At 39.3% G+C, this 23185-nt stretch overlaps 1 long non-coding RNA gene across 1 annotated transcript; it reads right to left on the bottom strand.

Annotated features, from left to right (window-relative positions):
* Nucleotides 1–16916: 16916 nt before the first annotated feature.
* On the bottom strand, nucleotides 16917–18272 carry LOC309512686. Its single transcript, XR_014211139.1, has 2 exons — nucleotides 18179–18272; nucleotides 16917–18086 (listed from the first exon to the last, which is right to left on the bottom strand). It is a non-coding gene; the product is annotated as an uncharacterized lncRNA (long non-coding RNA).
* Nucleotides 18273–23185: the final 4913 nt, after the last annotated feature.

The following is a 23185-nucleotide window of genomic DNA, read 5'->3' as shown; positions in this document are numbered from 1 at the left end:
CCCGAGTGAGACACAAGTGCTACAATTATCTAGCTCTGAGGACTTAGATGTTGTAAGCATCAATAGAGGAGATGTTGAGGACTCGCCACCTCACTCTCCTGCAAATGAGGAGCTGGTGGAGGTTGTGACATGCCGGTTTTTCCCGATCTTCAAACCAAGGTAAGAAACTGGTCTCTTACCGAGTGAATAGTGCACAAACATCACACTATTCATCTGTATTAGGCTACAAAGAGCATGGTTATGGAGTGATGCCTAAGGTGGAAGAGATGCTAGCCAGCTCTCCCCTGAGTCTACATCGTCTCGTTCACCCCTATGTTCAGTCCCAGAGTGACCAGTTTGGTTGTTCCCTGCCGGTTTGCCGCTTCAGGGCACTTAGTTGGTCACTCGAGTAACACCAGAGGCCAGTCTTAAAAGCCCTTAAAAAGGGTTACACAATACAGTTCAGGTCTCGCCCGCACAGATTTATGGGGTTCCTGCCCACAGTGGTGGGCCCTGAGAAGGCTCTGGTCATGAAACATGAGCTAAAAACTTTGTTGGGGAAGGGGGACATAGAACGTGTACCCATCTACATTCTGAACTAAATCGACAATTGGTTGATTCTGGGTGCCAAAACCAGGTAACAGACATACAACAGAGGCCCGGGGAATGGAGGCTCCACCCCGAGATGGTGGAGCAGATATGGAGGGTGTTTGGCCAGGCAGAAGTGGATCTGTTAGCATATCGAGAGACGTCTCACTGTCCACTCTGGTACTCCCTTACGCATCCAGCTCCTCTGGTTTCACATCTGTACTAGGGATGTCAATTTTCACAAATTCCCATGATCGATCGTCATTTAAATTAACGATCAATTAATCGATTAATCGTTAGCCTTAATACTGTGATATGCGTCTGCAGTAGCTATGGCCAACAGCATGACAAGGGTCTGCAAATGCTGCTCAAATCGCTATGTTCCTCACCAAATCAATGAGAATGGTTTTAAATATAAATAAAGGGCTTGTAGGATTGTAAAATGTTTCGATGTGATTGATAATTAAATTAATTATTTAATAATCAAATATAACTACTAATACAACGTGTCACCAACGCCGCCTCATGCGCTTAGAATGTGTGAATGTTGTGGACGCGCTGAATGAATCTGCTACCGTTAAACTGGAGCACTTTGCTAGCACATTATTTATCTAAAAGAAACGCATCCTATATGAGATTAATCAGATATATTCAAAATAAACATAATATTACAAATTATATCTGCACAAAATGACGCAAATTCATGCACAAGTGAACTTGAACTAAGTTACGTGCCATTCATTCAGAACTACTCATGTTGTGGACGCGCTCTTCCTGGAGCAACGCGACACGGCAACTAAACCCAAATAATTCACAATGTTTTATTACAATATTGTTCTCTTTATAATGTTATGTAATATTACAGTCCCAATAGTCATTATTAGTCGTGCACTGCCGTTTGAGCTGCGCGCGCTGAAGCTGACGCTTTACTACAGAGTTAATTCTTAACCAAATGCATCCAATATGAGATAAATCAGATATGGATAGGCATACACAAAATAAAAAGTATTACAACTTACATTTGCACAAAACAAAAGGCTGCGAATGCACAAGCAAACTTATAGTCATGATGAAGGTGTAAAATGGTCCCAAACATAACTCCGGGGCGCTCGCTTTACATGTTTCGCGGTTGAGCAGCACGCACACGCATGAAGACCTGCTTAATCGATGATCGATAAGTTGTATCGATTAAATGTATTATCGACAATTAATCGATCGTCGATTAATCGTTGACATCCCTAATCTGTACACATTTCCCCCGATCGCTCTGCTCCTGGGAGTTCTGGAGAGGGTTCGGCGGGATCCATTTTCTCCTAATAGCCCTGCTGTGGCAATGTGTGCATGTGAGCGCTGATTAGGCTATGTATTTTAAATTGTCAATTAAAGGCTAAACGCATTATTATGATTTATGGCTTATTAATATAAGCGCGCGATTAGATGACTTATGGCTTAAATGAACGACTACTCGTCGACTAGAGAAATCTTTAGTCGAGGACAGCCCTACTGTAAAGTGACTATTGTAATGGGGTAATCAAAATAGCCTAATATAGGCTAGTTAGTTTGTGCTTTTGTTTTTATTTATTTTCATTTTTTGTTTAGTGAATTTAAATTCTGCAACAAAAAGCATACTTTTTCATTTTTAGATTGTACAATGTTAGAATGTAATGTGATTTGACCCTTTTTTGCACATCATACAGTATGTAGAATAGACTACATATTAGTTACACTATATTTGTTTCCATTGCCTTCGATATGAACATTGTGTGTAGGGAAACAGTTTTTAATAAATAAATACGTTTTTATTTTATTTTATTTTTTTATCCAAATTGATGCAGTAAATACCAAGATATACCGTTGTAATACTTGAGAAATTAGATAAATGCCAGGCAGTCTACTTGAGGCCCTGAGAGAACAAAGGACCTCTCTGGAAATTAACATTTGAACTCAACCTTGTGCACTATCGAGACGAAAGTCTCACCTCCGAGTCATCCTAATCTACATTTCATTCCCTCATCCCTCACACCCTCTCTCTCATACTCAGATCACCTGAATTCACCCAAGAAAATATATAGTTTAATGTGAATGATTATCACAGAGTATTATACATGCATACCTGCCAACCTTGCGAAAATTTTTTTGCGTACCGACGAAGGGGGGGGGGGGGGGGTGCTTGGGGGGGTATTGTATGGGCGGTTTGGACGACAACACACATGCATTATATAATTGCATTGCATATAATGTGTGCTGGTCAACTAGTCTAAAATGAAGAAATCCCTAGAACACAGTAAAAAAAAATATTACAAAATATAAAAACATAGGAACATTGTGTACAATTAAGATAGGCTAATTAATTTAATTTCCAATATCCAAATATGATACTAAATACCACAGGGAAAAGGGCTTCTATTTGTGACGTGCTGTCTTTGCATTTGAACATTGCACATTTTAAACAGGACACGCATTAGCTGAATAAATGTTAGCCAATACAAACATATTTATATAAAACATTTGATAGACAGGAGTCCAATAATAGCATAACGAATCACTTATTCTAAAAATAATATAAAGTATAAGTTCCGAATCCGACATATAATGAGGGCTGTGTTAACAGTAAAACGCCCGTCATTTAACGAATTTTAAAAGCAGGGATGGATAATACAAAATGCTTTTTGACAGAAAAAAAACAAGCAAGAACAAAATTTAAACTTAGCCCGTCAATTTTCATTTTACAATGATCTTCTCTCTCTCTGTGTGCGCGCGTCCGTGTTTGTGTTTGTGAGAGAGCTCACGCAGCACTGATACAACGGTACTTTTTAATCCATAAGTAACTAACGCGCTAGTTTTCATACAAAATAAATATGTAACATAATTAGGTACTTTAGTTATAATTAACACAATAACATAACACATACGTTTCTCAACACTGAGAATGAATGATTAAATAAACGCCTGTTTCTCCAGACTCGCGCTTATTAGTAGGCTAATCCACAAATCACAGCACTTTCATAATCACTAAGCCATAGCGATTTCAAGATTTATAGTTCAGCATTACTTGAGCATTTTATTATTTGCATGACTGAATGATGTCTTCCTCTTTTCTGAGTGACCATGAATAACTTAACGGAGTATTTTAAGATAATCCATGCAATCTGTGTGATCATCGAATCCATAAGATTAAGTTAACTCAACAATTAACTTTCCACATCGACCCCAGGCCGTTTACCTTCAGGAGTCAGAAGTACCGTACTGTAGCCTACTGTCCTCGCTTATGACATCAGTCAGACGGTGGCCGCGGGAGTGGAAGGGGGATCGAGCGGGAATCTTTATTGGTGTCGATTTTCAGTCTCTTTTTAATGATAGGCCTACGCATCTGTCAATCATCCCCGCTTGCTATTTGGGGAATGAACCCAGCGCTATGATTGGTCGAACTCTTCTTCTTTTGCTGTAGCTTGATTTGAGGACAGCGCGTGCACAGAGGCGTCACCAGGTTTTTGCGTAGTTTAGAGTGACAAATCGTATCAGCGTACTTTGAAGTCAAAATGCGTATCCGCTAAGCAAAATGCGTACAGGTTGGCAGGTCTGTACATGTCAAGGTTAAGGTCATGGTATCTTTATTTCATACCCGCAGGTAAATTTGTTTTGCAGATAAAAAGAAGAATGTATGGTATCATTTGAAATGTCTCAGTGCGACTGGTACAAATGTCTCATTTCCAAATAAGTAAAACAAAAGGTAATAAGGTTTTTAAGAGTTTAGAGAGAACTGGCACACAAAGGAAGGTGGTCTCCTGGCAAATGGTCTCATACCCCCAAAAGTTGTAACCTCTGAATGCAAATTTCCATTGTTAGCACATGTTTCCATGTGAAAGAGGTTCTGTCTATATAATGGAATGCAGCAAAGGGCTCTGAGCCTTCTGTTACTCGGATGAGCCCATGATGTTGAAGGACCTCAAAGAAATTCAGCATCATGTATTTTAATGTTGGGTTCGCCTCTCTTCTCTTTATTCCAGAGCATTTTATGTTTTGTATCGATTATCTTTGAATTGATTATGAAATTGGCATGATACATTTACCTGACATAATAAATTGTTATATTTGATTTTTCTAACCGTCTTTGACATCATTTTGTAACGACTATGGCTCGATGGTGTGAGCTTCAAAGACATTACTGACATTCCGATCTCAACAGAAAACCCGCTCTGAACACACACACACGTACACACACACACACACACACGAAAGCCACTAAAGTGCAACGTCATGCAGAAATATGGCTCTTGAATGTATACCTTCCGATATGTATGTGTGTGATTAGCTTTGCCTTATAATAGAGGTGTGTTTTGCTGGAGTAAAATCTTTAATTCTGAAGATTCAGTGAAAGAATATTCACTCCATAGTGTTGTAACCCTAACTCAGACCATAAAACTTTATGACCCAAGCCTCAAAGGCATTCCAGAACACACACACACACACACACACACACACACACACACACACACACACACACACACACTCTGGAACTTTGGAAACAGATATTCTTCCACATAACAAGCCACTGAATGTTGATATGTATTCCTATGTTTCTCAAAGTGTCGTCACTTGCCATAACGGAAACACTGACAACTTTATTGTGTGTTTAATCAAACTTTATTTGTGTGTAATTATGCATATAAGTGTAACGTTATGTGTCCCCAATCTTTACCTGTCATAATTAATATCTCTGTAATCCTCTCCCTCTCACGGAGACGAATCTTGACTGCAAGGTACAATAATATGCATTTGATTCCAGGAAATATCATATTTCTAAGTATGAATCCTTTCCCTCATAAGACATATGGTAAAAGGGGGCGTGTTTTTCTTCACACAAAGAAGACTTCTTCCCGCTACAAATCAGAAGTTTTGATTCGCTCTGTCCCCAAAACAGGGCGTAAACAGATGTCTGTTAAAAGGAAGATTCTCTCTTCTCTTCTCCCCTCTCTTCCGCTCTCAACTCATCCAACTTCTCTGGACCCTCTTCCTCGGCGCAGCGCTTCTCCAAAGGAACATCTGGAGGAGGCCCTGGCCTTCTCCATCGAGCGAGCACATGTTCGAGTCGTAGCTGCGTCTCTGCAACTAAGATTTCCAGCCTCTCCCATCCCGGGAGACGAATCTGAACTTTCTCGGTAACATCACATTCAGTGAGCCTTTCAAGCTTCCCGCGACACCGGAAGACGCAGCAGAAACAGGACACCATCCTCGCTTCTTGCATCAGCTTCAGCCTGACCAAAAAGAGCACTCGCAAGTATATTGATTCCTATAAAAGCTGTTCCAGGTGTCTAGGTCTTAGGTCTGTGGACTAAGTTACCCTCTATCTTCCCTCTATATCTTTCTTTCTTTCATTTCATGTTTTTGTGTTCGGTTAAATGTTTATTGGTTTGTTTGCATTTTTACGTACGTTTATGTTTGTAGTTTATATAATCTCTAGTGTGTGCCATTTTATTAATAAACCCATTTATACTTTTAATTGTCTCTGTGTTTGAAAACCCACCTTATAAAAGTCAATGAAACTTCAAGATCTAAGCTACAAGCTCGATATTGACTACCTTGAGTAGTTTTAATTCATAAACTCAGAAAGTTTGATATTCGCGGCCAGAAGATAAAACTTTCGTGGAGTTTAAAAGGGATACCCCTTCTTAACTGTAATGATCAGACAGTACAGAACAAGGTAATCTCGAAAATTGATAAAATAAATGTACATGCGACTTATGAATTATGACCATGCGTTATAAATATTAATATTCCCTATATTCTTGAGCTAATTCACATTTACCCCGAGTCGTTATTGCTACAATTATTATGGTGGAGAATCCAAAAGCAGTTTCAAACTTTGTTTGGTGGACAAATTCAGTTTCAGTTGAATGTGTATTATGGCTATTTAATAATTGTACGCGCGTTTTGAAGTGTGAGATAAGTCGCCAAGGCGAACTCACCCAGCTGATCGCGGGCACAAAGCCAGCCCAGCTCTGCTAAAACTGCAGTCCATGACATTACATCTGTCTCTGTAAAGACGAAGCAAAACTCTTTGCAGTTGATACATGTAACATGATTTAAACCGACTAAATGAAGACGAAGGATCTCTTTTAGGACGAAGACGTAAATCTGATAGTTTTCAGTCGTAATAGGCCTTATGATATACAATACGTTAACGATAACTCCTGGTCAGAAATTGGCCTCGCGATCCAATTTCGTAAACCTACGCAAAAATCATAAAAGTGCTATTTTGATTAATGCTTATGGGAGATGAGCAGATGATAAGTCCTGCTCACAGCTGTTCTGATGCCTGGTGTGCTCACAGCTTAAGTAAATAGATGTTCAACGCCTGTTTGCTCACAGTTTCTAGTGATTAAAACACGAAGTTTTAATGCCTGTTGTTATGTAAACCGTTTTATATGTATAATATGTAATTGGAGGCCAGTTTTATGAATTAAGAAAACGGATGATAATCCCTGTTCTCCTTCTTTAAACCGTCTCATGTGTATAATATATAATGTGTAAATTGGAGACCAGTTTTATGAATTAAGAAAAGACGATAATCCCTGTTCTTATTCTAAAACCGTCTCAATGTGTAATGCATAATGTGTAATTCCTGTTAGTCACATGTTGTGAAACTCGCGTCAGTCTTCCGCATGCAACAGAAGCGCAAAACACCACGTGATTCCCAAAAAAAAAATCTGCTGAATTACGCCACTGACCGACACTAGAGGGCAGCCTCTAAGTCTGGGGCAGTTCTCAAATTACGCGCCCCCAACCGACGTCATCCTGCGTGAGCGTCGCCTCATACCTGACGTCAGCCTGCGCGAGCGCAACTACGCCATCTCGTGGCGTTCTAAGATAATACTTGCTTTCAATTTCTTTTTCTCTCTGCATTCATTTTTCTCTCTCAAATACTTAACTGCATTCAAGCTTAGCTTATGCTGATATTATTTGGAGTTAGACAATTCCTTTTTCTGTTTTCGACGGTCACACTTTAAGTTAAGTTCGAAAAAAAAAAGGAAAACTTTTCGAATTAAAAACTTAGATTCGATTCACTCAGTTCATTGATAGGTCCACCTAGGAAGAAGCACGCCACCGTGTGGCGATCTTGGGTCGACTTATCAATATCTGTTTAACCCCCAGTCTGCAATTGAAGTGTCTCCTTGCTCCCCTTTTCGTTTGATTATTTTTATGATCCATACTAATAACCTCAGTGTTATTGTAAGGATTATAGGAAGTCATTCTGAATTTCAGTTTTGATTATTTTTAGTATTGATACATCACTGTTATCATTCTAATTTTCTTTCCTTCCTTATTATTATTATTTTGGACCTCTCATTGCATGCTTATTTGAATTTTAATTTAAACAAGTTTGCATTTTTCAAATTGTGTCTATTCAACCAGGTGGACCACTGAGAGGAAACACGGCCCTCACCCTTGTGGCACAAACCCACTGCCGGGGCCTTTTCCTCTGCCTGCGTCTCAAACCTGTGTTGTTTATTCAAATTTTATTTCATTGATAATTATTTTTCTCTTCCCTCTTTCTCCAGTCTCTTCGGGGGGGTAGGTTATTCTGATAATTACAACCAATTATCGTAATTTCCTTTGTTGTATCATTATTTTAGTAAAGCCTTTGCCTCTGACTCCTGCATACCTATTTACTCAATTTGATGAAACCAGAAAGCCTTAATTTACTTTAAGTCTAACATTGTAATCCCTCATTGTGTATCTATTGGCAGGACTCAGTCAGTGCACTGTGGTGAATGAGACGTCATCACTGGTTGGTTTCCGGTGGGCGGGGATCATCTGTCCGACGTTACTGACACTGCACTCCTTCTGGTGTTGGGACCGTCGGAGGGTCTGACCGCGCCCGCTGGTTTCCACCTGGATGACCTCTATTCACCCCAGGTAAACTAAAATTTGATAGAACCCATCCACTTATTAGGAACCACAGAATACTAGCTATTCCTTCGGGTGTATTTTAAGTGCTTGGACTCACCTTTCTCTCTCTAAGACACACCGTCTTTCGAGGTCCTGTCCCGATAACCCACGCATCTCCTGGCCCGATCAGGAACTCTCGCAGTGTTAATAAGGCTTAGGCCTCTTTATTTTATTTTATTTTATCTTATTTGATTTATTTTCCTTAAATAACGCTCCCCGTGTTATTGTTTGTGACATTTCATTGCAGACCAATTCACTTCCTTGTGTTGTGTTTCCCTCTGATCTTCCCTACCTTCAACCTTGTCTCTTTCTCCACTCTGTTGTGATTTGTTTCTTTCATTTCACTTAGACACAGAACCTAAGAGAGACCCCAGGAAAAGCTGAATAATAGAGTGACGATCAAAGCGGGCGTCGCTAAAACGACCCCCAGGCTACCGCCTGTCCAAATTTCTATTGTGGGTTTCATCCATACCCACGAAATTGGCTCAGCTAACTGTCGGCATCAGTTAGCCCCGAAATTCTCATAAACGGCATAGCCCGTATGAGTATAGCTCATTTGACCCTAAAACAAACTTGCATTTTGTCTCTTTTTGTGTGTGCTGTGCTTCTCTCGCCAACAGTAAGCCGAGATGTCGAGCTCACCCTGTCCTGCAGTCCGCTGGGACGACCTTGAGGCATGGCTGAGGGACATAACAAAGACCGTGCTGCCCCAGGACCCACATCGCTCGAGCCAAGAGCAACGGGACACAGACCTGAGCCAGTTCGAGCCCCATGATCCAGCCCAGACATACAGCCACGAGCAGCTGTCCAAAATCTTCGGAGACCTCGCACTCAAACTCGTCGCCAGGGCCCGGGACAGCGAAAGGAGCAACGCCGACCTGCAGCAAAAGACAGCCGCACTACAGCTCCAGGCCACAGAAGCCCGGAAGGACCGAGCCCACACACAGAGTCGGCTAGACCAGCTAATCTTCCTGACCGAGGAAGAGGACGAGACGGACACAACGCTACAACAGGAAGTTGAAAGACTTCAAAATGCCCTGGACGATCTTCGTCGGCACACAGACCTTACCACAGAGAATCAACACCGTTCCAGGCCAGCAGGTGGCGGCACGACTGTGACGGTGCCCGTCCAAAGCGTCGGACCGACCGCTCGGAAAGATTCTGGAACCAGCATCACCCGCCGTCCAGAACTCCAAGCCCAGACCGTCGAACCTGTAACCACTCTCTCCAGAACACTGGTGAGGCAGAGTCTTCTTACATCACAGATGAAGACAGTGCAGCCACGTCTGACACAGACACAGAAAACGAACACTGACACCTACTGCTTCAAGGTCCTGACTGACCTGCAGTTGAGTAACCAAACCAATGTCTGCGCCACATACAGACAACCCACCCACCCACCCTAACCATTGCAGTGATTACACAGCACAAACGAACTTTACCAACTACACTGCACGCCTCAGAGCCGCTAAAACGCTACCCCCGCTGTGTACAAAGAAAGTCATGCGGGCCTCTGATGAACAGACTTTTCCTATGCCACCACTTACCCCTCCACCACCCTCGCAGGCCATCCGAGCTCACTGACAACCAGTGCCTCAGACAGCTGTCTGCCACCACGCACATGTTGCGTTCACAAGACTTCAATACGCATTGTGCACCTGTTGCCATCACAGCGCCACAGCTCGTAAAGCCACAAAGCACAAGGGGGGGCCAGGCGTAACAATGACGCCACATGTGCCAAAAAGCCATGCATGGGACATCAAAGCATGTGGCATACCAACCTCAGCGAACCAAAAAGACTGTCCTAAACCAACTAAGGACCTCCATCGCTGGAATTTTTTTTTTCTCCTTCTCTCTCTCTCTCTCCCTATCGCCTCTAACAGGATGCAGGCCGCAGTGGTTCGCGAGAAAGCAGCCACACTCACCAGGTCTGGCATCCGGCATCGCACGGAGAGAGCAACCCTGAGTCCTGAACACCAAGGCAGGACTCGCACTCAACACAGTCCCTCCAAGCATGGGCAACCGCCCAGCCTGAACACCTCACCTGTGTCCATACCTGGACCGCAGCTGACGCTGCGCTGTGTACCTCCACAGCAACCGACCACGCCCTGACTCCCGTCTTGGCTTTCACCCTGTACCAGACCCTACCAAATGTGAGCAGCCACAGCAAAGCTCACAAAGCCGTGTCTGGTGGTTTCCTATGGAACCGCAAAAAGGGGGTCCCGATCCGGGGCTCGCCTAAACCTCATTTGACCTGAGTCCTCAGTCATCAGCCGCTTGCCATCGACCATTGCGCTAATTTGTTGTTCGATAAAGTCCTTCCGAGGTCTTTATCTAACAAAAAGGGGGATATGTAACGACTATGGCTCGATGGTGTGAGCTTCAAAGACATTACTGACATTCCGATCTCAACAGAAAACCCGCTCTGAACACACACACACGTACACACACACACACACACACGAAAGCCACTAAAGTGCAACGTCATGCAGAAATATGGCTCTTGAATGTATACCTTCCGATATGTATGTGTGTGATTAGCTTTGCCTTATAATAGAGGTGTGTTTTGCTGGAGTAAAATCTTTAATTCTGAAGATTCAGTGAAAGAATATTCACTCCATAGTGTTGTAACCCTAACTCAGACCATAAAACTTTATGACCCAAGCCTCAAAGGCATTCCAGAACACACACACACACACACACACACACACACACACACACACACACACACACACACACACACACACACACACTCTGGAACTTTGGAAACAGATATTCTTCCACATAACAAGCCACTGAATGTTGATATGTATTCCTATGTTTCTCAAAGTGTCGTCACTTGCCATAACGGAAACACTGACAACTTTATTGTGTGTTTAATCAAACTTTATTTGTGTGTAATTATGCATATAAGTGTAACGTTATGTGTCCCCAATCTTTACCTGTCATAATTAATATCTCTGTAATCCTCTCCCTCTCACGGAGACGAATCTTGACTGCAAGGTACAATAATATGCATTTGATTCCAGGAAATATCATATTTCTAAGTATGAATCCTTTCCCTCATAAGACATATGGTAAAAGGGGGCGTGTTTTTCTTCACACAAAGAAGACTTCTTCCCGCTACAAATCAGAAGTTTTGATTCGCTCTGTCCCCAAAACAGGGCGTAAACAGATGTCTGTTAAAAGGAAGATTCTCTCTTCTCTTCTCCCCTCTCTTCCGCTCTCAACTCATCCAACTTCTCTGGACCCTCTTCCTCGGCGCAGCGCTTCTCCAAAGGAACATCTGGAGGAGGCCCTGGCCTTCTCCATCGAGCGAGCACATGTTCGAGTCGTAGCTGCGTCTCTGCAACTAAGATTTCCAGCCTCTCCCATCCCGGGAGACGAATCTGAACTTTCTCGGTAACATCACATTCAGTGAGCCTTTCAAGCTTCCCGCGACACCGGAAGACGCAGCAGAAACAGGACACCATCCTCGCTTCTTGCATCAGCTTCAGCCTGACCAAAAAGAGCACTCGCAAGTATATTGATTCCTATAAAAGCTGTTCCAGGTGTCTAGGTCTTAGGTCTGTGGACTAAGTTACCCTCTATCTTCCCTCTATATCTTTCTTTCTTTCATTTCATGTTTTTGTGTTCGGTTAAATGTTTATTGGTTTGTTTGCATTTTTACGTACGTTTATGTTTGTAGTTTATATAATCTCTAGTGTGTGCCATTTTATTAATAAACCCATTTATACTTTTAATTGTCTCTGTGTTTGAAAACCCACCTTATAAAAGTCAATGAAACTTCAAGATCTAAGCTACAAGCTCGATATTGACTACCTTGAGTAGTTTTAATTCATAAACTCAGAAAGTTTGATATTCGCGGCCAGAAGATAAAACTTTCGTGGAGTTTAAAAGGGATACCCCTTCTTAACTGTAATGATCAGACAGTACAGAACAAGGTAATCTCGAAAATTGATAAAATAAATGTACATGCGACTTATGAATTATGACCATGCGTTATAAATATTAATATTCCCTATATTCTTGAGCTAATTCACATTTACCCCGAGTCGTTATTGCTACAATTTTCATTAAAGAGTTAAAAAGAATAGTCAAACATTCACTCACATTTAATGATGCACAGATATCATTACAAGCTTTTCATTTATGAAGTCAGATGAAATAACGAGAGAATACATATTCAAATGTATTGTATTTAAGCAAAAAATACTTTGCCACGAGAAAAGACAATAACATGTAAAGACCTTCCGCGCTGGTCAGATGCCGGACTTTGGGCCGATCGAGTGCGAGCTTACACCGTCTATTGCCATTCAGCCAAAAAAATAAATAAAAAAATCCATATTGTCCCGCCCTATTTAAAGTATATCTGCAGATTTTGGCACAGTTAAGGTCCAGTTCAAGGATACTGCATTAGGTCTCTTTCTGTAATGGGTGATTTACATCGGACAAGAGACTTTTGGGTCAGTGTTGGAATGTGTTCCCATGTATTGTGTGAGAAAAACAGCCAAAATTAGGGGTGTAAATGATGGACATGTCATCATAATACCATCTGATGTCGATACGATAGTTACTGATACCTCATAACTTGCCACGATACAATTATTATTTTTTCAGATTCAGGGACCAATAGCCTTGTGGACAAGTGCGTCGGTATGTAGCGCAGTTGTGCTTCGGGAGATCCGAGTTAAAGTTATTAGAATTGCTAATCCTTTATTAAATTTTTTTGTGGGACATCCCAAAAAAACATACATTTTAGTTTTTAAAGAAATAGGGAAAAATAAAATGTTGCAATTTTTAAAGGTCCCATGACATGAAATTTTCACTTTCTGAGGTTTTTTAACATTAATATGAGTTCCCCTAGCCTGTATGGTCCCCAAGTTTCTAGAAATTTCAATCGGTGTAAATCAAGCTTTTGCTATCTTTCTCTGCCTTTGAGAAAATGGAGGCTCATACGCGCTGATCTTGAATCTCCTCCTTATGACGTCATAAGGAGGAAATGTTACCTCCCCTGTCTCTGCTTTGCCCGCCCAGAGAGTATTTCTCGCCCATGAGAAAATGCGTTAGGAAGTAGGAACGCGCGCGCGCGATTTTAGTTTGTCCATGAGAGATATCATGGCTTTTGAGCGAGCGAAGCATAACAATTGCTCAATAATTGGATGTACAAATGAACACCAAAGGGTCAATACAGAGCTGGGCTTGCTGAATGTCTGAAACTAAAGTCTGGATCACTCTCTTTGGCTCAGCTACACACCTCGGACAAGTAAGTCAACTAATTATATATAAGTGTGTTGCTTTACTGTTTATGGTTACCTAGATTGTTACACGTAGAATGTGGCTGTAACATTAGCTATGCAGCTATGCAGTTTATGTGTGTGAATACACACACTGTAACGCGAGTGTTGTACACTTCTTTGTTATTTGGATAACCGTTTTCCTGTTGGTTATTTGGCGCGCGCGATATCCGCATTTCAAGATCGCAGAGCTTGATGTAATTGTAATAAGATAAATTACAGACGTTACAGATCTCTCATGAAAAGGCAACAGTAGGTTAGCGTTAGCTACATGATAATAACTGTAAACCATCCGAATAAAGTACCGTATCCAGAGATAATATTTTAAACTAACCATTCGGAAACGTCCTGCTGGAGCCGCTGAGGTGCAACTTCTTCATCCGTTGCTTCTCCATCCGGATCAGATTCTGGGTCAAAATGAAATGCTTGAAAGACTGCGTGTCTTCGTGCCATTGCTATATCCAACGTAAACATGCACGCCACGGTATCGTTGCGCAAGATGGTCAAGGCCACACCCACCCTCCACCTTGCGCCGCCTTTCTCCTCCTCATTATCATTTAAGGCAACAGACACCGAAACGGCCTGTCTGAAGGAAGCTCATTCTGGGACTGGCTTGTAGTGGCTATAATTCTGCACCGAAGCTGAATTTTTGGAAAGAGATTTCAGATACAGTACTAGGGACCACTAAGGCCTATATTAAAGCCTACAAAAAGTAGCATGTCATGGGACCTTAAAAATAAAAATTCTAAAATGTTGCAAATGACATCATACACGTCATCATACATTGTCTGATGAAAGCTCATTGACAACAGAACAAACATAATGAGGAGTATAATAAGTAGAGCCCGACCGATATATCGGCGGGCCGATATTATCGGCCGAAATTAGACATTTTTCAAACTATCGGTATCGGCATTTATAATGGCCGATAAATGAATATTTAAAAAAATTAAATAAAAGCGGACGAAACACCCTTCAACCATGTTATGAGTGTTGGCGCTGCATAGTTTGTCCACCAGAGGGCACTATACAAGGAAGATCGCTCGGGCTAGAGGAGTGGTTACCAGGGGGGCAGGGTTTCATATTATTTTGAAGTAGCCCCGGGCGCCGCCATTGGCTAGCTGACCATCACCTGCTGTTAGCATCCCATTGACTCCCATTCATTTTGGCGTCACTTTGACAGCGAATAACTTTACATCTGAGGCGTTTAAAGACTCCATTTGTCCATTATTTATTTCGAAAGAAACACAAAAATGTATAAACGGCTCCATTACCTTGTATCTTACGTTATGGCCGCGTAGAAGCAGTTTTTGTAAAAATAGGCTAACGATTGCGTCATAACATGCGACTCTCTGTCGCACAGTAGAGAAATTACCGTATGGACAGGAGGAGAAGCTCGCGGGCAATCGGGGGGACGTGGAGGCAAAATGACAAAGTAATTAATCAGAATACTTAGCAAAAGTTTCCCTAACCCTAACCCTAACCCCATAGACACCTCCTACTCACGATCTCCGTCTCTGCAAGTTTCGGAAGGGAATGATTCAGATTTCTCTTGGTACAGCTACTAGTAGATAGACGGGTTGCTCACGTCACATCTACGTCGCCAAGCTCAGTTTGAGTCTGCGCAGTACGCTCGACCATCAGGAAGTTAGAGCTTCTAATTGACTTCACTTGTCTCCGTTGAATCCAATGGGGTCGCTGTGTAGAGTTTATATACTGTCTATGGTGGTTACGAACAGAGTCCAGAGTTCACCTGAGTCGGGAGGAGACGGCAGCGCCGGATGATTCTGTCAGCATTAAAGACTTTTAAAATAATTTAACTCGCGTTCATGTTTGAATGCCTTGTGTTTGTGATGCAAAAGACAATGCGCGCTAACCATTACCATAGTAAACGCTTGAAGATACGCATAGTGTAAAAACATAGTGAACGCTTGAAGAAATCAGACCAATCATAAAGGCTATCACAGTCATGGTTTTATTTTATCTGTCAGTAGCCTACGTCTCGTCTCTTTATACCGGACTATCATAAAATAAAGCAACTTTTTTTTTCGGGAGCTTCCTCTGTTTCTCTGACTGAAAATATCTGTATGGGAGTCGAGAGAGTGCTAAAGCTCCTCAGGTCGTATTTTTGGTGGCATATATTTGTAGAAATTATCATTCTTTCTAAATGTGATGTAAATATGTCCTGTAACTAGCAGATAAACAGTAGCCTAACAGACGCGACTGAAGAAGTAAGTGTGTCCTCTACCTCCTCTTTCTTTTGTGAAATAGACCTAACGGTAATTTATTTCTGAGTGACTAATGTGCAATTTTGACATAAATGAATTCATTATGATCAATGTATCACTTTTTATTGTAAACCTGTGGTAAAACATCGATGCTTGGGTTTTAAATATTCAAGTAAACAACCAAAATGCCAGCAAACGGCCGCTTTTATCATGTTTGTTTTCAACGCTGTTTCCAGTGATTTCTGATTAGTTTTCAAATCACAACGAACTTATTCTGCCTAAATAAAGTAATGATTACTGTATTTATAACTAGCATATCTGTAGTTCCAGTCTCTGCATTGTAAAATGTAAGTTAGGCACGCGAGGAGTGAACATTTAGACATAGAGAAAAAGTATCAAACATAGCCTGTGCATAAAAGTTAGCTTTTCTTTTACACGTGTGTGAAATCCAAGTGTGCGTTACTTCGTTTAGCCGCAGCATTAACGAGTCACATAATGTATTTAGTGCATCACTAAGTAGTAGATTTTAGAAGGCAGGCAGCAAATGATGATTGAAAATGGTTTGTTGTAGCTTGATGGAATAGATGGATAGAATTAAAAGAGTGCAGGTAAAGGGATAAGCAAGTTGACATTGTAATTATAATAAGGTAGCTTATAACATTGACATTTGGCAGACGCTTTTATCAAAAGCGACTTACATTGCATTTCAAGGTACACATTTACAATCTTATCAGTTCTACACACACACACAATTACATAATTGATTTATTACTGTCAATATTAATAATAATAGTTGACTTTTTTTTTGTTCAAAGGACTTTAAGTTTCATATCTTAAGTTTGTATTTTTATACATTATATTTATCAGAACTTTAATATATTCTGTTCTGTTGTGACAATAAAACAAACAAGTTTATTTTTAAACTGCATTATCATATTATTTTAGTAAGGCTGAGGACTCTTAAATAACGACAAATAACTAATGTTAGGGAAATCTGTTCATGTTTTGTTACGCGTTTCTGGATTTAAAAAAATATATATATATCGGCCGATATATCGGAATATCGGATTTTTAAATCACCAAATATTTGTATCGGTATCGGCCTTAAAAATCCTTTATCGGTCGGGCTCTAATAATAAGTAAGATTTCTGTCATGATGTGATTTATTAAGCGTTTATCTGCTAAAATGACTGAATCTCCATCTCTGCATTTCTTCTCATTTTATTATTAATGTTAGATTTTTTTTCTGTGGTCAGCTCAATTGATATGAACGGATATTATTAATATTAATCATATTATTTCATTTTCAGGGATGACATTGAGTACAGGAATTCCATGATTAAATGATTAAATGTGCTTAAGAATCAACCGTTCTTGTAATACTTTTTACTGTGATTTTTTGGTTATGTAAAGTTTGTGTTTTTGTTACAGTTATGAGTTGTTTTTATAATAAAATATTTATAATAATATTCATTTAGAATAAAATATATAACAAATAATAATAATTTATAATTATTTGTTTATTTATAATTAAATAAAGTATATTTTACATTAAATGCCCATACGGTACGTACTGTTTGTAACAATAAACATTAAGGTAATAATATTAGCCTATCTATAAACAGTCCTTCAATGGCAAACCCTAAATTAGCTTACAAAAAAGTTTTGACACAGAGCTGCTGAGCTCATGTGCGCAAAATCTTAACTCGCCATACATCTTCAATTAAATAACATAATTTGTCCCAAATCGTTATTAATTTAAACCAACGTCACTATAAGCCGGATGAGTGTGTACATTTTCAGTAGGCTTATAGGCCTAAGTTTTTTTGTTTTGTTTTTTGCTTTCGCTTTTACTTCGCTTTTCGCTAAAACTCTTTTACCCCTCTTTGTTAATTTTTGAAGTGAACTTTTTGCCTGTATTATCATATTTACCTACTGTTTTGGGCTGAACACACGAGTAGAGTCGCAGTCGGTGTGCTGTAGCTGTGAGTGAGTTTGTCCTAAACTCCCTGCGCTTCTAGTCCGGGATCCGCCATTACAGTTTCTACCGTGATAGTCAGGAGAGAACTTTTTAAATAGATTAGACGTAAAAGGTCCTCATTGATATTATAACTGTGAAACTTTTAATGAACTTACCGTCACACGTGAAGACATTGTTAGATTTTGATTTGGCCAAAAATGGTGTCTAGTCATCCGGAACGCTTTCGGTTTCACTGTTGACAGGAGAGTTTCCGCTTCCGCTGCGTGAGTTCCTCTCAGACTGAACGTGATGACGTTGAGCTGCGTGCTCTCTGTAGTGCTCTCTGCTGCACAGGTCACTGTACTGGACTAGTGTCTAGGGATGCCACTTAAAAGTGGAATAATAAAATCGGTATTTATTAATGTCCAAGCAAAAATCTAAATTAATAAATTAGTTTTCAAACTGAAAGATGAATTGACATTGGGGCAGTGTGGGACAACTAAGCTCTAAAAGTCTTCTTACTACACAGCCTCTCAAACAAGTTTGCCTAAAAGCCTATTACAGCTGGATTGTAAAGTGTTCTCAGTCACATGAGTTCATGACCATGATGTCACTGAGTGGGATAGATGCCACAGTGCAGGAATTCCAAGTAAAATAAATAAACAAACAAATACAAAACAGTGTTCTGTTGATGTTTGTGATATAGCCTAGCCTATTCATACACTAAAATGTGGACTGATTATTTTTATTTATTTTTTATCAAAAAAAATGTTAAGAGCTACTTTATAAATCATTTTCAATAAATAGGACATCATGACTTGGAACACAGTCATGTGTTAAAAGATGAACAAAATAACCATGGTTTCATATTGGCATAAGAAGTCTTTTGTAAATCCAGACCCTGAACATCAGAGGTTAACAGTGTTTCTTACAGAATAAGAGTAAGGAATAATATGTATACCACATGTGGGACACAATAAATACATAAACATGAAATATTGATTCAAAATATTTTTCACAGAAGAAAGTCATGCTGTCATAGTTCGATAAATGCTCTAATTTAATCCATGAATGATATATAAAGTTGAACAAATACATTGCTTTAATTAATACATGAAGTGCAGCAAGAAACCTGATCTGCATGGTGTCTTCCTATTGAATTTCACTTCTAGTTAAGATTCAGATTTGGTTTTGGTATATTGATCCTATAGACCAACATTATCAAGTAGCTTAATCTCGGACTATAAAACAAAAGCAACAATTTAGCAGATTGAATGATTCCAAAATCATTACGCTCGATATAGCTGTGACTAAATAAATCTCTGCTTCATTCATGGTTTTACTGCTGAAATGAAAGGCCTACAAAACAATCATTGCCTCTCTTTCAAAGTTTCAAACTTTAGAACAACTTTATTATTGACATACCATTCAACACCACGTTAATGTATATAGCTTCAGATTAACCCCATAACGGTCGCTCCCCATTTTGAGCATATATAAAATTGTATCTAAACTTAAATGGTTGCAATCATTGGTATTCAGACCTATAAGCTTGGTGTCTTTTTAAAGAAGACACTAAGTTTATTAGAAGCACTTCGAAAAATGAAAATGTAATAAAGTTAGTTAAGTTTATGTTAACTGTAAAAAAAAAAAAAAGTACGTTACTCTAAATTTGCTATAAAATCAAAGCCATTGTGTTCAAAAATTGAAGATGATATCTCAAAAATGTAAGTTCCTATGAGATTTTGTTTAGGCGCTGTACCTAAAATAGTCACCAGGTGGCACTCATATGCCACTGATGAGTTCTTCTGTTACAAATTAATACATTTTTTGTCATAATATCACTTCTATCACAAAACAGTCACCAAATATGGAACATTTAGCTCAGACCTTTCCAACAATATGTCAAGTCAAGTCAAGTTTATTTGTATAGCGCTTTTCACAATACAGATTGCATCAAAGCAGCTTCACAGTATTAAATTAAAATAATACAACAAAGTTTGTTTCAAGAGGAATTTATTGATTGATAAAATTAAATGAAATATCCCCAAAATATCCCCAACTGAGCAAGCCAAAGGCAACAGTGGCAAGGAACCGAAAAACTCCATCAAGTGACCTAATGGTGTCCTAAAACTCCATCAGGTGCCTTAATGGAGCTATGTGCTTTGTCAAGATTAGAAATTTTTGTTGATCATAAAATATTTTGAAATAAATGTTGTATTATGAAACATGACACAACCCACTATAGGGAGAGGAGCGCTAAATTGATTAAAATTACTGTTTCCATGGTAATGCAATGTCACAACAGTTTTCACAGGATCGGTGTAACATGAACATTTTTTTGTGCTGTATCTGGTTTCGTTTTCTCTCTGTCTGCTTAGTTCCCGTTTGCCTTTGTTCTTATTTGTCTCCTAGGTTACTCATTACGCTCTTGTTTGTTGCTATGGTTACTCAGTAGTTCCCTTGTTTGCTTCACCTGTGTTTATCCAACTAGCTTTGTTTGCTCTTAGTATTTATATGCCTGTGTTTCAGTTCTCGTTAACATTTGTGCTTAGTATGGTTTATCCTCTGTTTATTCCTGTATTTTGAGTTAGTTTAATTGTAAATAAATTCTATTGCATCTATCTTCTTTGTCTTGCTGGCTTACCTACACCACAACTTGTAATATGTGACATGGGCTGAGGTGGGTTTATTATTTTTTTCCAGCAAGATTTGCCAAATACAATCAAAACATTATCTTAAATAACTTTCTTAACTTTTTCTTAAAGGAATTGTTCACCCAAAAATTAAAATGATCCCATAACTTACTCACACTCAAGCAGTCCTAGGTGTATATGACTTTCTTCTCTCAGCCAAACACAATCAGAGTTATATAAAAAAATATCCTGGCTCAGAGTCTTCCAAATTTTATAATGGGAGTGAATGGGGCTCAACATTTTTAAGCCCGAGAAAGCGCATCCATCCATCATAAAAGTAATCCATACAGCTCCAGGGGGTTAATAAAGGCCATCTGAAGTGAAGCAATGTGTTCTTATAAGAAAATATCCATATTTATAACTTTATAAACTATGATCACTGTCATCCGGTAACGGCCGTATGCGAGTCTAGTTCCGGTGGAAGAGTGACCTCTGACCCGACGCATGACGTGTTGATGAATGCGGAAGAGCAGAGGATAGAGCAAAACACCGGTCACGAATTCAAAGTCTAAAAAGAGAATTTTTAAAGAGAAATGTTGGAGGAGCTTGAGTTTGTTTGAACTGCATCTCTCACCTAAGCTTACGCTTTCGCATCCTATGTCATGCGTCGGGTCAGAGGTCACTCTTCCGCCAGGACTAGACTTGACTAGACTTACTCCTACATCCTAGACTTGCGTATGGATCAGCACCTGTTTTTTGGGGAATCACCTGTTTTTAAATGAATCGCAGAACAGAGAGTCTACTGGCTCAAAAGACAACTACAGGGCTCGTAATAAAATAAATTTATCAAACACTGACAGCAAAGACATTTATAATGTTACAAAAGATTTCTATTAAAAAAAAATGCTTTTATTTGGAACTTTCGATTTATCAAAGAACCCTGAAAAAATATACACAGTTTCCACAAAAATATGAAGCAGCAGAACTGTTTTGATAATCAGAAAAGTTTCTTTAGCAGCAAATCGTCACATTATAATGATTTCTGAAGGATCATGTGACATTGAAGTCTGGAGTAATGTTGCTGAAAATTCAGCTTTACATCACAGCAATAAATTACATTTTAAAACATTTTTCAATAGAAAACAGTTATTTAAAATTGTAATAATATTTCACACTATTACTAGCAGAAATTGTATTATTTCTTATTTTTCTATTTGATTTTGGGATGAAAATCTTTTGCGAGATTCACCAAATTTAGAATATTCCCTTCAATTTAGAAATATATTTATACAGAAATTATGTGTAAGAGAGAGCACAGAAAAAGCTCATCATTTACATAGATACATTTGTATAGTGTGGACCAGCAGCTGCATCCTGTGTGTGTGTGTGTGTGTGTGTGTGTGTGTGTGTGTGTGTGTGTGTGTGTGTGTGTGTGTGTGTGTGGAAGAACATCTTCACGGCTCACTGCAAACTCAGAAACTTCTGCACCATCTGATGAACTTCAGTGACATCAGTTTTACTGAGATAATAGTGAAATAATCACACTTACAGGATAATCATAATCAATCTAGCAGCCATATCGCCCTGGTCGCCCACTGAAGCTAAGCAGGGTTGAGCCGGGTACATTGCTGTACATTGGTGGAGGTCAAGGAGATTCTCCACTTCTATGTAAAGCACTTTTAGTGCTGAAAAGCGCTATATAAATGTGATTAAAGTTATTATTATTATCATATATTTTAATTTCCCCAAAGACATTGAAGGATGTTTATTGAACCATTTTGAACCTAACTGAACTTTCTTAAAGATGAAACCCCAAAATATTAAAAACTTCAGTTCATAATTTGCTCAAAAGTTTTTTCACAAAGCTGAATTATTTATAAGCACTGAATCAAATAAGCCTTAGTGAAACTAGAAGTGTGTCCTGAAACTCACATTTGCATGTGCGAGAGTCTCAGAACAGTGTCTCCAGTGACCATGATCAAACCCCAAGAGCTTTGTTTACAAGAAATAAAGATTTACAACTGAAACCACTGTAACTGTTCAAAACTGTATCAAACATTTGACCTCTGTTGGGATTAAGGCTTTTGAATGATGTTTTTGACAAATCCAATATGTTCTTCAGCTTTATTCAGTATTACAGCAAGAACACATGAGTACAATCTCGTCATGCACTACTAGCAGAGGCTCTTTGTGTTGGTATTGCTATATTGGAGCTGCTTCTTTTTGTTTAATACATTTAGATGTTGTGTTTCTATTTTAGCGTATTTGGACTTTTGCAAATAGTTTTGCCTCACTTTTTAATTTCATTGATAAACATTTCTCGCATAGGATCTCAATGTATATGAATCAATATGTATTTACAATTAACTGATTAAGTATTTTACATCACTGACGCATTTTAAAAGAAATGTGGTTCCCCCCACAAAAACCCAATAGGATTTCGGATTATTGCATGCAAGAATTATAAACTTTTGTTGGTCACAGAGCTTATTTTCTGCAATAATCCAAAAAGCCAAATGAGAAATTGGGTTTTTGTCAAGGAAACCA

This window comes from Leuciscus leuciscus (genome assembly GCF_965113295.1).
Source record: "Leuciscus leuciscus genome assembly, chromosome: 1".
Classification (NCBI taxonomy): Eukaryota; Metazoa; Chordata; class Actinopteri; order Cypriniformes; family Leuciscidae; genus Leuciscus; species Leuciscus leuciscus.
The sequence above is the reverse complement of the archived record's forward strand: the minus strand, read 5'-3'. Positions and strand labels throughout refer to the sequence as shown.